Below are 14,010 nucleotides of genomic sequence, written 5' to 3' on the forward strand. Positions count from 1 at the left end.
TGAAGGACTGTAGTAAAGAGTCACTTCCATTTAGTGCTCTAGAGCCATCTGAAGACAGTAAGGAGCATTGTGAGCACCCTTTACTTGCATGGTGTGTGGCATAAAAAGGTTTGGTCTGACGTCAGTGGTGGTAAAGCACATGGAAATTCACGCTCAGGAGATATATTTCTGATGCCTCGTTTGTGATAAAGGATTTACCAGAAAGGGAGCTTTGAGAACTGATAGAGGGGAGGGCCCATTTAGATCTAGAGTCTGTGGGAAAAGATTTAGCTGGAATGAGATGCTGCGTAATCACATGAAAACTCATACGAGGGTGTTGCACAATTTATGGAAAACAATCTAGTCATAATATGAGAGTGGGTTGACACCTGAACGCCTGCACGGGTGACTCATTAACGGATGGAAATTAATTCGTCTCGGGGACAGTGGACAAGGCATGTACAAACCGTCTCCTGGGATATTCTGTGATGGCAACACACTGCTGTCACTGTTTATTTCTAGACTGGTTTTACTGCTTTCTGTGTCTTGTACAGTTGTTCTTTCTTGTAGTATTTCAAGCTGAATGATGATATGTATGAATTTACACTCTCAAATGTGTAACATTTGAGATAGGTACAAACAAATGTTTGTACCTATCAACCGCTTTATTCCTGAAAATATAATAGGCTCAGTGTCATCTCAGCTATCATAGGAGCCTACATTCCCCTCCAAAAGTATTGGAATAGTGAGGCCAATTCCTTTATTTTTGCTATAGATTGAACAGATGTAAATACCTGGAAATAAAAGTTGAAATGTTGTTCTCTTGTCTCATATCTATCTTTTGATGTCAAACCCAAATGTTTTCAGTTTATAGCAAAAATAAAGGAACTGGCCTCACTGTTCCAATACTTTTGGAGGGGAGTGTACATCGAAGCTTACAGTCCCAATCATAGGCTGTTGATGCTTGTTGTATCAATGACTATCAGTGGCTTTGCTGACCCTCGAGCTGGATTGATACTGTTTTCCGTAATGCTGATTTTACAGTCAGTTAACAACCAGGCATTTACGAGGAAATAAGTCAGCAATAAAAAGTACTTACGAGGAGAAAGTTTGCAAACTTAATTGAAAATACTAAATCAATCACTTGCAAGATTTACACAGATGGTAGATATAAATTATTGTTATTAGACCCCAAGACCAAGCACTAAGTTATTATAAACCAAGAGCCTGAAAATAACATAATTAGGAAACACTCCCAAACAGGTTGGTAGTGGGTACCAAGCAGGGTTAGGATTGCAGAGCAACCATGAATGTGGATGTGATTGGACAATTCCAGCAGAGATGAAATGTTCCAACAAATTAAACACTGATGGAAATATAAAATAAGTAAACATTTATATTCTAGGTAAACTCCCCAGTAATCAGAAAAGCAACTATAATCTCATTACCTTATTTTAAACTGTAACTGTAATGAATTAGTTACTCCTATTTTGTACTTTGAATACGTAATCTCATTACATGTATTCTGTTAATCATGGATATTTCCCTCCAACTGCCAAGTTCTTAGAGGTCAAAGTCTAACTTTCCATGTTTCCATGTCCTGCTAGTCCTGGAACTCATATTTTCACTACTACCCGGTATTTAATAGACTGTAGAATAAAGTGTGACCACATTTTAAAGCCCATTCAAGTGAATGTGGTTTGTGTGGAAAAAAAAGAAAAGAAAAGAAAAAAAAAACATTAAGGACAAACCAAGTAGATGATGTTTGACACTAAACACTACAGTTTGTATGTTTTGAAAGGCATACTGGGGAGGATTCCTTTTATTGCAAATAAATTTGGCGAAAGATTTCATTACAAGGAGAATCTGCAAACGTTACTGAGGACAAACTCTTTTGTTAGATCATTTTAATTAAGTGAAGATTTGATTTTAATCAATATCATGAGTGTCACACCAGGGAGAAATCATACTTTTGTTCCCTTTCTGATTCATTCACTTTCACAGATGAGGACGGGTAGATCAAACAAATGCCCTGTTTGTGTCATAATATCCTGAATATGCTGAATATGTACAACCCTTCCTGGATTTTAATATAATACATTTTATATTTTCACATGCAGTGGTTTTATTTTTGTTGGTGCCCAGAGGTTACTTCAAAAAAAAAAAAAAAAAAAAAAAAAGCCACTTGATTTCACTGAATTTCCCCTCATCAGTATATTGTCAAACTGAAATTTTCAACTTTGTCATGAAGCAATCCTAGGCCTCTGTTTTCCCACTAGAGGGCAGCAGAAAAAAAAAATCTTGACCCACGTGTGCATGCTGGCCATGACACTCACAAGTTTTATTGGGGATGATGAGGATACACTCAATCTTAACAAATTGACACAATTGGCATGGTAGAAAAAAAAAAAAAAAAACTTAGATGCAAGGCTGTAAACAATGCTTACAATCATTTGAGCAATCATGGCAGGGTTTGAATGAATATAGTGTACTTTATCAACTGCCACAAAGCGTTGTGTATTGTTTTCACACGAGGGATGAGGGTCAAATGTGTGGAGAAACAGGCCCATTAGCAGAGCTCAGGCAGAGGCACTGAAGGCATTTAACACAGGAAGCAGGCTGTATAATGGGCCTCTTCATGGTGCTTGGCCCTTCATAAATATGTAAAGGCAAGTGGTACATGCTTTATTCAGGTTACAGCGATGGGAAGTGTGAGATTCACCACCAGGCATGAATAAAATGCTTTAGTTTAGATCAAATGTAAATGATTCCTAAGGACATATTTGTTTTCTTTAAGTCCTCACAGCTGGCCTCTCTCTCCTTCAATCACCTGAATCCAAAGATAACACTGATACACTGACAGTCATATGTTAATGAACAGTGTGCCTCTGGTGAGACACACTACAAACACACACCCACACCCACACACACACACACACACACACTACTTGCGGCTGAGTTCTCTTCATTTAACTGATTCCTTCTTTTATACATTTTCTTTTCTCTTCTTTTCTTTTTTTTTTTTTTAATAATATTCAAATATTTTCCGAAATCCCTATTCTTTGGGAATCTGTTCTGTTCTTCGGGAATCTGATCTGAATGTGTATATCCTGTGTGATATCTTGGTTACAGTTCTCATAATTGTCATAATTGTCAAAAACGTCTCACATTCTAAATTTTAGCACAACACTAACTATTTCAGGAAACTATGATGCTTCAGTCTAAAGGAATACTCCAACATTTTGGAAAAAATACCCTTTTTCTGACTTACCAAGTCTGTTTGACAAAGACAAAAATTTGAAGTCTTTGTGAGTCATTAGCATAGCTCCATCAACAGTGGCGGTTCTGCCCATGTTGCCGCCCTGGGCGAAATTACAGCCTTGCGCCCGTTCTAGCCGCGCGCACGCAGCGAGAACTTCGAAGTGATAACGGCCGCTACCGGTGCCCCTCTGGCGGCTACACGCGCCCCTCCCAGAGCAGGGGCGCCAACACCTGCACAAATACCTTTTTTGGAAAAATACTTTTTATATGGACAAAATCTTGTTTGCATAAAAAAAAGCCAGCCGGCTTGATGCTTACAGGTGCCGCGCCCACCCGGTCAGGTCTGCCGGATCTGACAGGTGAGCAGCACACACACAATTTTCAATGGAAAAAATAATGTCTTATAGTCAGATGAATACGGTAATAGAAAACTGCTTTGCAGCGAGGATGATTTTTTTATTTATTTATTTTTTTTTTGCGCTCATGCCGCCCTCCACGTGACATGAAAATATGCCGCCCCGGGCGGCTGCCCGCTTCGCCCGTGCCTAAAACCGCTACTGTCCATCAAAGTGAAAAAAGTAACAGTGACTCCACAGCTGTCTTACTAGCACAACATATCATGTGTATTAGAAATACACATCCTTGGATTTTTTAAAACTAACACAAGAGTTGTTTTAGGAGAAGTTAGGTGGTGGAATTGTAACAGCTGAACACATTTATTCTTCTTTCTATCACAGTGAACCACACTCCGCTGAGGATGTAGATCTGACAAATTAACTTCTCCTAAAACCATTGTTTTTTATTGTAAGAAATGTATTTCAAATAGACATGATACACTGTGTAAATAAGACAGCTTTGAAGTTGTTGTGAGGTTTATTTTTTCACTTTGACAGAGCAAGGCTAATGACTCCCATAGACTTTAAATCTTTATGCTAAGCTAACAGGAAACGCTATCCATAGGAATCAAACCACTGGACTCATGCTACGTTCCAGGCCACCCGTAACTGGTGATTTACCGGTTAAAAGTGGGTGGGGCTATAGCCAAACCTGTGAATTCACGCCTGTGAACTCGAATGTGCTCAATGTACTCTAACTTCCTCGTTCAACGTCACGCAGTTTATGTTTTGTACACAAAAATGGCGGCCTAACAGGAGATGGTTGTTATTTAAGTAGCTAGCAGTGAGAAATATTGTATTGGGTAGAGATAAAAAGTGCTTTTTTACGTTTACATCGTAAATACTACATATATCATTACCTGATAAGTGTATGAAATTATTGCCGGTTGTAACAATTGGCACTGATTGAAAGATTATTTTGCCCAAAATGTTGGAGGATTCCTTTAAAGTAAAATATTTCACTCACAGGGTTTTTCCTGCATATAAAATTACAAGGCGGCCGCCTCAGCCTAATTTCGAGCCGCCCCTGGCTCTCAAAACTCTGACGTCGGGAAAACTGTTATTTTCTGACAAGCATTGTGGTAGATGGATGTCATTTTAACTGCAGTTGCAGCACTGCGCCGACGTGGTGGCGCTGTATCAACAAGAGTGCACTGGAAGTCGCTGCCAAAACTGCCAAAGAGGAAGAACAGAGCTGCGAAATTCCATTCCTGGAGGAATTTCTTTTGTGTTTCGGTTTCTTCGCTAGTGTGTGTGTTAATCGGCATCCTGGTAGTGGAAGTGAAAATGCAGCTTAGTTTGACCGCTATATGATGATATACGACAAGCTCACACACACTGCGGATCTGTGTGGCGTGTGTGTTTGCGGGGAGTATTTGCCCACTCACGTGTGAATTAAAGGATCTTGTCAAACCAACCGACCTCCCTCCAATTTCCACTTTCCCAGCCATCCTCTTAGCTAGCTGTTTGTGTTTTTAAAACACATTTCAGTAAGTTAAAAAAAAAAAACTGCCAATGGAACAAGGAAAAAATATCTTGAAACAAGTAAAAGTGGTCTGAAAACAAGTTACATTTTAGGCGACTGTCTTATCTTAAGTGTAATGAGGGATTTTTTTTTTTTTTTTTTTTGGACTAGAAATAAAATCTCGGTAAGATTTCAAATTTTTGCAGTGAATTTAATGTTGAACAGGGCACCTTCTTATTTGTATTTATTTTTTAATAAAATATGCTTTAACATGATAATTGTCATTTTCTTAATTATATATTAGACTCCTAATACACAAAATACGTTGCTTGTAAAAAGTGTTTGCTTGAGCCAGTTGAAGATGAGGTATACATGCTCATGTGCGCATGATCAGGATGGTACCACCTCTGCCTCAATTTGAGCCAGGAAAAACCCTGGAAATACTCTTAATAATGGGAAGCCTAAACAGCTTTTGGTTCATGTATCTGTGTTACAATGACTACGTTTACATACACACCATATTCCGGTTCGGGTCAATATTCCGGTTCGGGTAACTGCGCCGCGGCAACTGGAATATTCCGTTTACATGTTACTTGGCATGTTCCCGTGTTTCGGCGTATTACACTCTCTTATGTAATGCAACACTCAGCAGTATGCGTATAGGCGTCTGGTCTGCCGGAAAAACAGAAAAAGAAGAAGTCACTATTTCTGTGTTTTCTCCCATCGATATACTCCATAAGATTTAAATCTTTCATTAGCTGAAGGCAGACTGCAGTCTCCTCCTCACTCCAAAAATGCTGACTCTTGCTGCTTTTTGCCATGCTGTTCACCATGTCGTTCTCCTCACTTGCAGTAACCATAACAACAAAGACGACCGCTTCTAACGTCTCGACGACCGTCGAGACGCTAGAAGCTACAGCTCTGTCACCTAAGATGTCACCTCAGTTCAAGTCTTTACAGGAAATTTCCATGCAGGGATGGTGTTATTACCGATCTGAGATGTTCAGTGCATTCTAGATGGTATTTTGTGGTCAAGTGTTGCAGTTTACCTTTTGTTTGTCCCCTGCCTTGTTTACTTGTATCTCAGTTCGTGATTTGGTACTGACAACCGCAAGAGAACCTGCCTGAACTTGTCCCATGCAGCTGAATCTGATGAGTTACATATATGAAGGTGGAGAGAGCAACAGCGGGAGATATAGTAAGATCAAGAGAGCAAGTTTTTCCGGTTGAGAAAAGTGAGTTGCCCATTATGCAAAATGTGGCATAATTACATTGTGGTTGGGGATTAAACTGGCATCGCTACCATTGCTACACTTGATTTCGATTTGCACTTGTGGAACATCAGTGCAAACCAATCAAAACAGTTCTTGCTCTTCCATTCTCAGAGACGGAAAACCTGACATTTACCATTGATGTTTGAGACAGGTGAGAAGTTTTCTGCTAGGAAACTTCCTTGTAGCTGTGCTATACATACCTCAGTCTTCCATGTTTGGCCGATAATTCAAAGCACACTGTTACTAAAATTCTGAGATCACCTCCTGACAAAGGAGACAGACAACGCCCAGTTGAGTAGTAAATTTTTACTTGCAAGGAGTGAGTAGCTTACCCCGTTGGGCAGCGACCTCTCACTGAGGCACTTGTTCACACATCAACAGTTATCTATTCTATTCTAACAGGAAATGAATCCTTATATGGTAATATTCAACAATCCAGCTACAATACAAGGATACAAGGTCATATTACACTCTCACTTGGGTGAAGAGTGGAAAACTACTGTCTACACACTTCTATATAGTGTCATGGAAATAATGGTAATATAATGTAATTTTATAAGATTAAAATGCAATTTTTATAACATTTCCCTCCTGTTTATCATTATTTACATACAAATAGAAAAAATATGCACAAGATCATCAAGTCAGTCAGTTACAACTTCTCTCGATTTTCTGTAATGACGTCATAGAGATCAACACATCAATTTCAAACAGCTGCGTCTTTAGTGTTGTTAGAAATGCTGTTGTTGTCTCCTCCGACAAGCAGCTGGACGTACACCTCCCCGTGCTCGGTGTACAGTGTGTCTCTGACCATTCCGCTGACTAGCCTCCGGATCAGTACCTGGAAACAAGGTATATAACAGACAACAAAGAGAAACAACAAAGCCAAGACCAGCAAAACAGGTGTAAGCACCTTCACGGCCACAGAGAACCATGAACCATCAGTAAGCCACTTCCACAAGTTAAATCCCACTCCTGTATCAGTCTGATCTTGCATGCATTTTTGTAAAGCTAATAGATGTGAGTGTAGTTAGGTTAGATTACTTATACTGTCAGGGATCCATGTGCAACAATGCTCACCAATCAATTGACAGACATCTCCTGTTTTCAGACATTACCAAATCAAGAGCCATTCTGTTTTGTAAGGCCATGGCTCTGAGAGCAGATAACTCTGGACTAACAGTTTGTACAATGCCATCAACTAAGGCTGTTAGGTTTTCTAGCTCAAATGCAACTTCATTTAATCAGTGTGTGACATTAGCCACCCCATGAAAAGGGAATATTGTGCCTAGGATGCTCTTGAAGTCAGAGGTGCGTTGGCCACACCTTTGCCTCTGTAGGTCGGTTTGAGTGGTGTGATGAGAAGCGAAGGTCTTGAATACCTGCACAGATGAGAGCAGATACGACAAATGACAGCAACCAGACCACCCAGTGGGAAGATATATATAGGATTTGTGCCCACATGTCCAGACCATGGACTGAGGACATGCGTATCCCCAGCCACATGGAGCTGTATTAGACACAGAGGAGCTGTTAGCACCTTTTCCCAAGGAAAAGTTGACAATGGGAGATAATGTAGTCAGGTTAAAAGTGGCCAGGCATCCTGAATGTGTTGTACCATAAACATTTCGTCCAGTCGCATTATTCAATGAATCATTTTACCAGCATGCACTATGACCTTACAGTTAGTGGCATTGCCCAAAAAAGTGTCATCATCAAAGCGTGGTCTGTAAAAACAGAGGGGAGCATTGGGCATTGAATCTCCATACCAATGAGACATCATTCCTTTAGAAACTGTAGCATTAGTCACATTAGAAAATGTTGAAGGGTCACGATAGATAAAAGTTGAAGTGACATTCAGGGCTGGGAAGTAAGACACCCACTCGGAGCGATTCCTTCCCACAGTTACATCCTGCAATACAGCAAACACATCCGTGATATAGGCTGGATGGGGGACCAGAATAGGGCTTTCTGGCACTCCATGCGGCCATATGGAACAAACATAACAACTACTGCCATTTGTGAGTCAGTTAGAGATTAACATTACAGACTTATACCAAGAATTGTCCATAGGTTCATGATGATCAATATGATAATGTTTATTTTTTTTTTACCACCAATGGAGGAGTTATAATTGCTAGTGAAGCAAAAAATGTCAAAAGAAACAAAAACAACCACTTCATCTTGACCAGCCTGGTGTGACCTAAATTGCTGAGTGCACCGTTGGTTTCTTCACTGGCATTGAGACGGCTAGTTCCTAATGATTCTAACCCCCTTTGTAGCCAGACTTATCACACTCAGCAGGTTGTCACCTAGGTTTTAGTCAGACAAAAGATGTTGTTTCTTACAGTGAGATTGGTGTATCTAGCTGGGTTTTTCAGCTATCTTTACTGTCGTGGGTGTGGTCAGCAGCACTTGATATGGACCTTCCCACCGCGGGGATGACCAAGCCTTCTTTTTGATGACTTTGATCAGAATCCAATCTCCTGGCTTCAGCCTTGAGTCAGCTTCTGTAGGGATAAAATCAACAGGAGAGACTGGCAAACGATTAGCAATCTCAACCTCGTTATGCTGCAGCATTTTCCTCATATAATCAGCTATTGACTGTTCTTGATTTTGTTCTGTTGTAAGCACACTCCATTATGGTAATCTAAATTGTCTACCATACAGTATCTCAGTATACAATTTTACTAAATCCAAATAATAAATCCAGTTTTTTTTTCCTGATTCAGCCCTACATTTCCTAAGTTAATTTTTTTATTGTTCCATTATATCTCTCTACCAGCCCTGCACTTTGAGGATGGTAGGCACGATAATTCTTTAAATCTATCTGTAGTCTTGTTCCCACATGTTCTATGATTTTGTTTACAAAGTGGGCTCCATTGTCACTATATAGCGTTCTGGGGATGCCATATCTAGGAATAATTTCTCTACACAATGCTTTGGCTACTGTCAGGGCAACTGGATTTTTTGTGGGGAATATCTCTACCCATTTACTAAACATATCTATCATTACAAGGCAATATTCTTTCCCTTCACATTTATTAAGTTGTATAAGATCCAATGCCATAGCTTCAAATGGTTCTGTGGGCATTGGGAAAACTCCTCGTTTTGGTTTCAGCCGTCCCTGGGTATTGAATTCTGCACATATGTGTCATCTTGCTACAAAATTCTTTGAAAAATTTCTGAAACCGTATGCTGTGGATTTACTTAATATAAGGGTATTCATCCCTCCTGTCGAACCATGGCAAGGACCGTGGCTCAAAATACACGCCCATCTATATAGATTTCTAGGGAAATAGTTTTTTTTTTTTTTTCAGGAGAGAAGTAAATACCATCAACAATTGAAGCACCATGAGACAACCAAAAAGATCGTTCAGACTCAATGGAATCTGTGTCAGAAAAGGCTATACTGTAAGGGGGTGAAAGTGAACAATACTAGAAGATGCCTGAACGGCCATTGAAGCAACAATAACCGCCTGGACACATACTGGGAACGCTAAGGTGACAGAATCTAATTTAGAAGAATAGTATGCCAAGGGTCTCAACTTGTCACCATAAGACTGCAACAGGACTGATGACATGTGACCATTTTTACAATACACCATTTGAACAACAATTGTTGAACAGTTGTTTGGTGCATGGTTTAGGTGCATTAAGAATGACTTGTTTACATTTCGGATCTAAGGCTTTTCCGTCTGCACTAATGTTGTCACCCAAATATTTAACTGTAGGACGCTAGAGCTGCAATTTTGCTTTATTGACTTTGTGCCCATTATCAGCTAAGAATTTTAGCAAGGCTTTCATGTCAATTTGACATGCTTTTTCTGTAGGGGAAGCTAACAATATGTCATCAACATACAGCAGTAATTTACTAACACAGAGTGGTGAAAATTTAGCTAGATTAGATGACATCCATTGTGAGAAAATGGTGGGAGATTCACAGTAACTTTGGGCTAAATGTGTGAACGTCCACTTCTTTCGTTTATACATGAAGGCAAACCAGAATTGACTGTCGGGATGCACTGGGATGGCTGCTTTCTTTACAGGGAACAATGGAGTATTAACAGGTGAATCAGGGCAAGGAACTATAACACCTGCCTTTACCAACGCATCTATAGTATCTGATATGCCTTCTTCAGCATCTCTCTTTAGGGGATATTGTTTAACACATGGCCTAAAAGAAGTCTTTGGTGTAATTTGTACCGGTGTTGCACCTTTATCAAACCAACATCAGCGGGTCCAGAGGACCACAAGTTTGGATTTATCTCAGTCAATCGCTCTTCCTCCTCAGAGGACAAAGACACTTCTTCTCAACTTTCTGATATTTTTCTTCTTTCTCCTCTGTAGCACTTTAAGATTGTTAAATGTAAAGTGCGTTACAAATAAGATTTATCATTATTATTATTATTATTGTATCAAGTGGGTTGCAGTTTCCACTCGCGTGCACCAATTGAGGCGTTGTTTGTACAGTCCATATGTGGGACTGTAGAAAAGGTGGGTCTGCACAGGGTGGCAATCAGTGCCAATTTTTGTCTGACACAGGAGACGGTAGAGGTCTCTCCATTCTGTGTTGGGGTTACGAGTAAGAGACACATGTGGAGGTGCATGTTCTCTGTACAGGAGCTGCTGTGTGTTAGTTAGTGAAACTGCAACCACAGAGTTTCCGTGTTTGTCCCACACCATGTCTGTTAAACTGAGTTGTAGATCTGTCAGCTGACCAAGTTTAGCTTATATTTTTTATCTGGTTCACCAGAATGAGGGAAGTACATTGTACAGTGTAAGTCTGTGTAGCTGTGTTTTTCTGACATGGATGGAACACGTGCATCTGCCATTTCTATCAATGTGCGTGGGATGTCACTGACTGCTGAAGCACACAAGTCCAAAGTGTAAAAATATTGGGGCTGCCCTCGCCCTTCCATAACAAAAACGTCTTCACCGTTGTTTACTTGTTTAACTATCAGGCCCTTGAGTGTGGGAAGCAAGGCCAAGCTCAGTTCGCACATTGTTTGTCTGCTCAAAAGATTAACCGGGCAGCTGCTAGAATAAAGGTGTTGTGTCTTTGTGCTTCTGCCAGTAAGGTCATCCTTCACAAACATGTTATATGTCAGAAATTCCTTTGACATCAGACCATTTGCTGATCTGTCCCAGACAAAATCATTTGACAGTTTATCTGAGAACCAGGGATCATTCACCACTATTTTATCAGCTCCAGAATCACAAAGAAAGGTGATCAGCTTATCCATTGCATAGAGGTCAATAGTGGGTTTTTTTTTTGTTTGTTTTTTTTATCAATTTGCTTCAAATAAACCTCTAGTTCAAACATTTCCATGCTCTCCTCATTTTTTCTTCCCTGCATTTCCATTCTTTCCTTTCCTTTCCACCTACAGCACCTTTAAGCGCATCCAGCTCTGCCTGTGCTGCCGCAAAAGGTGGTGGCGAGGCAGTATGGGGGAGACGTGGCACGTCTCTGTCCTGCCTGTTGTTGTTGTGCTTGTTGTGACGGTGCTGAAGAATTACAACCATAATCTTCATCATACTGCTTCCTCTTTCCACATTTGTGCATATTTTAGTCCATACTTTTACTACTTTTTACTTTCTACTCCCTCTGTATATTGTCATATTCATTACCATCTGCATATTTCACATCTCATATCTCTTTTTCTTAGGTTAGCCCTTATTGTATGTTTTAGTTTTTAGTCTTTATAGACTTTACTGTATATAATTAGCCTTTATTCTTTTTTATTTAACTTTATTGTATGTTTCTACTGTTGCTGCTGGAACACCAGAATTTCCCTGGTTGGGATCAATATATCTATCTATCTATCTATCTATCTATCTATCTTACATAGTCCAGCTATGCTGAAAGGTCACTTGAGTTCAGACCAACCATTTTTTTTTTGCACCCAATCAATTTTTTTTTCTTTTTTTACCAACAGAGTACAAGCAGTTACTCCGAGTTTCATTGAAATCATATTTCTTTTGCCACATGCTCAATTGTTCACAAGAGCCAGGGTAACGTTTATGCATGTATTTTGCATCAGCCATCAGCTGAGGTTCAATCTTTTTACTGCCACTACTTCTCATATTTGCCAATGGAACGCCAACAGCCTACTTCAACAGTCAGCAGAGTCAGTTGACACCGATCAGGTTTACCCTCTGCCCGCTGCTTCGGCTGTCGCGAACCCAATCACTCATCAATCACACACCAATCACACCGTTCTTTGCTAGCTTTATCTTTAACGTGCATGCGCGAGGTTTGTCTTTAGAGACCTCCCTAATCAGGTCTTTACTAGGAGTGAGTAGCTTACCCCTCTGGGCAGCAACCTCTCACCCCGGAGTGAGTAGCTTACCCCTCTGGGCAGCGACCTCTCACTCAAGAACGGTTCACCCAAGAACGGTTCATGCGCGCGACCTCTCAAACACACTCATACTCACTCAACTGGTGTCTTCTTAGGCAGGCAGGGTCTCGTTCACTGTTGTTCGGATCCCGTCACCCCACTGTTGGACGGAGGTGTCCTGGTTCAGCTGGCCTCTTTTTTCACCGAACTCTGCGGTGGAGGTCTTTCAGGTCCCAGACCAGACTGTGCACAGGTTTTTCAGCTTCACCAGTTCCTCCCCGTCCTCCAGTCAGAGATGTTGGGATCCGGCTCGAAGGACCAAGTTGTTACTAAAATTCTGAGATCACCTCCTGACAAAGGAGACAGACAACGCCCAGTTGAGTAGTAAATTTTTACTTGCAAGGAGTGAGTAGCTTACCCCGTTGGGCAGCGACCTCTCACTGAGGCACTTGTTCACACATCAACAGTTATCTATTCTATTCTAACAGGAAATGAATCCTTATATGGTAATATTCAACAATCCAGCTACAATACAAGGATACAAGGTCATATTACACTCTCACTTGGGTGAAGAGTGGAAAACTACTGTCTACACACTTCTATATAGTGTCATGGAAATAATGGTAATATAATGTAATTTTATAAGATTAAAATGCAATTTTTATAACACACACCATCAAACAACACAGCAAACCACAGGAAAGGCAGGTATCTCACCTATAGCAGATTAAAACAGAATTGTGTGAACGGGTGGGTTTTCCTTTAATGAATAATCAGGCTTTTGGGCAATGTCTTGTGCACAAGGGTTAGTGACAAAGGAAATGTAGGTGTGAGAAAGAGCAGGCATGGCAACAGAGTTATCATGTGGGCACCCCCACCCACAAATGGTGCACTGGTTTTGGCTAACGACGCCTTCAGAAGGCTCAACAATGTCCCAACCCTCTTCTATACCTGCACTCAGCACTGCTGTGAACCTCACTCAGCTACAAAACAGGCAATGTTTCCCCATTTAACCCCTCCATGTCTATTTAAAGACTGTTGTTTGTTTCTGTCTGTAAGCGTCACTAATCAGCAATTTCTGGCCTGAAAAAACAGGCAGAGAGGAAATGTCATTCTCTTACTGCCAGACATTACTTGTAATTCCTTGTGGTTTTCAGTACATATAAAATGCTCTCTGAAAACAGCATTTTTATAGATTAATAAAATGATAACACAAAATTCAAGCAAATATAAAGCATTATACTTAAGACACTGATTTATAAAATGATTAGAACTTTTCCAAACAATGTTTTATA

General features: G+C 40.3%; 1 long non-coding RNA gene across 1 annotated transcript; it reads right to left on the reverse strand.

The window, feature by feature from the left end:
- Positions 1-9,087: 9,087 nt before the first annotated feature.
- LOC115380363 (uncharacterized) lies at positions 9,088-13,144 on the reverse strand. The gene is made up of 2 exons (XR_003930313.1): positions 12,744-13,144; positions 9,088-12,701 (listed from the first exon to the last, which is right to left on the reverse strand). It is a non-coding gene; the product is annotated as an uncharacterized LOC115380363 (long non-coding RNA).
- Positions 13,145-14,010: the final 866 nt, after the last annotated feature.

This window comes from Myripristis murdjan, chromosome 21 (genome assembly GCF_902150065.1).
Source record: "Myripristis murdjan chromosome 21, fMyrMur1.1, whole genome shotgun sequence".
NCBI classification, from domain to species: domain Eukaryota; kingdom Metazoa; phylum Chordata; class Actinopteri; order Holocentriformes; family Holocentridae; genus Myripristis; species Myripristis murdjan.